A 3,771-nucleotide genomic window follows, 5' to 3' on the forward strand; every position below is an offset into this window, starting at 1 on the left:
TTCAGGTGCTACAGGTTTCCGGCGGCTAACCGGCGGCTAACCGGCGGTTTGGCCGCCGGAAACGACGATACCGGATGGACAAGATAAGCCGTCGGTTATAATATTAAACCGTCGGTAATTACCGGCGGTTCTACGATGGACACCCGACGGTTTAAACCGTCGGTAATACCGACGGCTATAACCGCCGTCCACCGCCAGTAAATTACTGGCGGTCTAACGGTGCCGTCCGGCGGTCTAACGGTGCCGTCCGGCGGTCTACGAACCAGACGACGTCAGTTTTAAATCGCCGGAAAACCGCCGGTAATGTTACCGGCGGCTTACCGGCGCTTACAATACCGGCGGCCTAACTGCCGGCAAACCGACGGTTAAAATTCCGGTGGTTACCGACGGTATTAGCCGCCGGAAAACCGCCGCAAAAATAAACAGCCGGTAACACGCAGTCGGAAATGGTTTCCTACGCCATTTTTTCCGACGGTTTACAAACTGCCGTTAGACCGCCGGTAACATTAAAAACCGCCGGTAAATCTAGACTAACTGCCGGAAAAACCGCCGATTTTCATCGTTTTTCCTGTAGTGACGTCCACGGTCAGTGCAGCCAAAGCGCGATATTCAGATTCAGTGGAGGATCGGGCTACGGTAGTTTGCTTCTTGACGGTCCAGGCTACGATCATATCTCCAAGAAACGAACAGTATCCTGAAAGTTGATTTTTGGGAATCTGGATCTCCAGCCCAATCGGCATCTGAAAATGAAGTAAGAAGAAAATTAGATTTGGTAATAGGAATGCCAAAATCCAGGGTACCTTTTATGTATCGTAGTAGTCGTTTGAGCATATAGAAGTGTTGATTCTGAGGATCGTGCATGTGTTGGGATAACTGATTCACACCGTAGGCTATGTCGGGACGAGTGAGGGTGAGATACTGTAGTGATCCTGTAACGCGTCTGTAAAGAGCAGGGTCGAAAAATTTGGGATCCAACAAACAGGTGCTTAGAAATTTCGTCACAGTGGGATTGGCGAGCGGATTGCACGTAGTGAGACCTGTAAGCTGGAGAAGAGAGTGTGCGTATTTCTTCTGTGAAAGAAAATAGGAATCCTTGTGCTTATCAATACGAATGCTAATAAATTCATGAACGGATCCTAAATTTTTCATAGAAAAATTATTGCTGAGCTGGTTAAGTATAGAAGAAATGGCATCATTATCATTACCAGTAACCAATATGTCATCGACGTAGACAAGTAAGAAGATACGAATGTTATTTTTCATAAATATGAGAAGGGATGGATCGGCGGTGCTATGGGTAAATCCAATTGTAAGAAGAAATTTAGTGAAAGTGTTATACCATAGACGCGGTGCTTGCTTAAGACCATAGATAGCCTTCTTGAGAGAACAAACATACTGAGGATGAACAGCATCTTCGAAACCTTTAGGTTGAGTCATGAAAACCGCCTCGGTTAGCTGTCCATGAAGAAAGGCGTTTGCAACGTCAAGCTGATGAACCTGCCAGTTATGATATAAAGCAATAGCAAGCAAAATTCTAATTGTAGGTAGTTTAGCAACAGGACTAAACGTTTCGGTATAATCTAATCCAAATTTCTGATGATTTCCCAAAGCCACTAGGCGGGCTTTGCATTTTGCTATGGAGCCATCGGCGTTGAATTTGGTTCGGTAAGTCCATTTGCAACCCAATATGGATGCACCGGGAGGAGGTTGAATTAACGTCCACGTCCCTTGCTGTTGAAGTGCGAAGAATTCAGAGGCCATTGCTGCTCACCATTCGGGATATTTGAAAGCTTCCGTGAATGAAGTAGGAGCTTCAGGAACCGCAGAAGGAGAAGCAGTCTGGGAATGCAGAAGATTTAAACGAACCACATGTTTGAGATGCCCGGTTTTGTTACGTGTAATCATGTGATGATGCGATTGTTGCTGCTGAGGTGGGAAGGGAGATGAGGGAATGTCTGTGCGATTACTGGAAGAGGAAGGAGGAGTGCAGTTTGTTATAGACAGACTGGGTAGCGAAGCATTGGAGGTTGGCTGAGATTGTGCTGTAGGAATGGATACAGGGACAAGAAATTTTGGTAGAAGGATAGGAGAGTGGTCTTTAGAAGTGTGTGAGTCAGTGGTAAATGTGCTGAAGGGAAATTGATTTTCGTCAAAAGTTAAGTTTATGGACATAAGGATTTTGTTGGTAACGGGATTCAGACACTTATAGCCCTTATAGGTGTCCGAATACCCGAGAAAAATAGAGAGTTTGGATTTATTTTGCAGTTTGTGCCGGGTTTGTGGTGGGGATAACGGAAAGCAAGCACATCCAAATACTCGAAGATGAGAATAATTGGTTTGGAATTGTGTAACATCTCAAAAGGAGTAAGCTGGTTAGTGTTTGGTGTGGGGAGATGATTAATGAGGTAAACAGCTGTGAGCGCGGCATCCGACCAAAACTTGTAGGGGACCGAAGCTGTGGTAAGTAACGTGCGAGTGGTTTCGATAATATGGCGATGCTTACGTTCGGCCACCCCATTTTGCTCCGATGTGTATGGGCAGGAAACCTGATGAGCTATACCATTGTTGCATAAAAAAGATTTGAAATCTTGATTGAGAAATTCAGTTCCACCATCGGATCGCAAACATTTGATAGATTGGGAACTGTATTTTTCAATTTGATTTTTAAAGATAACAAAAATATTGTAAACCTCAGATTTGTATTTCATAGGAAAAAACCAAGAATATCTGGAGTAATCATCTACAAACAAAACGTAATACCGATAACCTTGAACCGAAGGCACAGGGGCCGGTCCCCAAACATCACAGTGAATTAAAGACAAAATAGAAGAATGCCTAGTAGTAGAATTTAGAAAAACAAGTTTATGAGCTTTAGCTTGATGACAAGAAGAACAAGAAAATTGAGCATTTTGTATACTAAGAAATGGGTTACATTTAGCAATGTAATTAAGAACACGGTCATTGGGATGACCCAACCGGTTGTGCCAGGTAGCTGTGGTTGTCTTGAATGCGGCCAGCGCAACGTCTGAAGAAAATGGCGGAAGGATGCGAATGGGATATAAACCATTCTCACAGGGTCCTTGGATCAGTGTTTGATGCGTCGTCAGGTCCTTAATGAGAAAACCAGAGGAGTCAAAACAAATAGAGATATTGTTATCTTTTGTTAATTTGGAAATCGAAAGCAAATTATAATGCAAAAATGGAGTGTGAAGAATTTGAGATAAAGAAAGCTTACGATTGGGAGTCGGTAACAAACCGGTACCAATATTGGCAATGTTAACCGATCTCCCGTCGCCTACAGTGACAGTTTCAGATCCTTGATAGGAATTAGAGAGCGACATATTGTCCAGGGAATTTGTAAGATGGTTGGTAGCGCCAGAATCAAGAAACCAATTGGCATAGTTGTTTTCGGAACTTGCTGCCAGAGCACGGGGCTGCGTTGGGGGAGACTGTGGAGTATACTGCATGTCCAGACGATGCCAACAAGCAGATGCCGAATGTACTCGTTTGGAACAAATTTGACAGATCACCGGAGTAGTAGAGGGTTGTCTGGTTGAATTGCTGGCTTGATTCAAAAATCTTCCGCGGGAACGGCGTCCACGTCCACGAGTTGTAAACAGAGCAGTGGTATAATCAGGAGAAGAGTTTACTCGAGCAGAATCGGAAGCTAGATTAATCTCTTCACTAAGAAGAAGAGGATATAATTGATCAAGAGATAAAGGAGTTAGCATAGTCTGAATTGCAGTTTTGAACGATTGATAGGAGGAAGGT

This window comes from Dendrobium catenatum, unplaced genomic scaffold (genome assembly GCF_001605985.2).
Source record: "Dendrobium catenatum unplaced genomic scaffold, ASM160598v2 fragScaff_scaffold_670, whole genome shotgun sequence".
In the NCBI taxonomy this organism is placed as follows: domain Eukaryota; kingdom Viridiplantae; phylum Streptophyta; class Magnoliopsida; order Asparagales; family Orchidaceae; genus Dendrobium; species Dendrobium catenatum.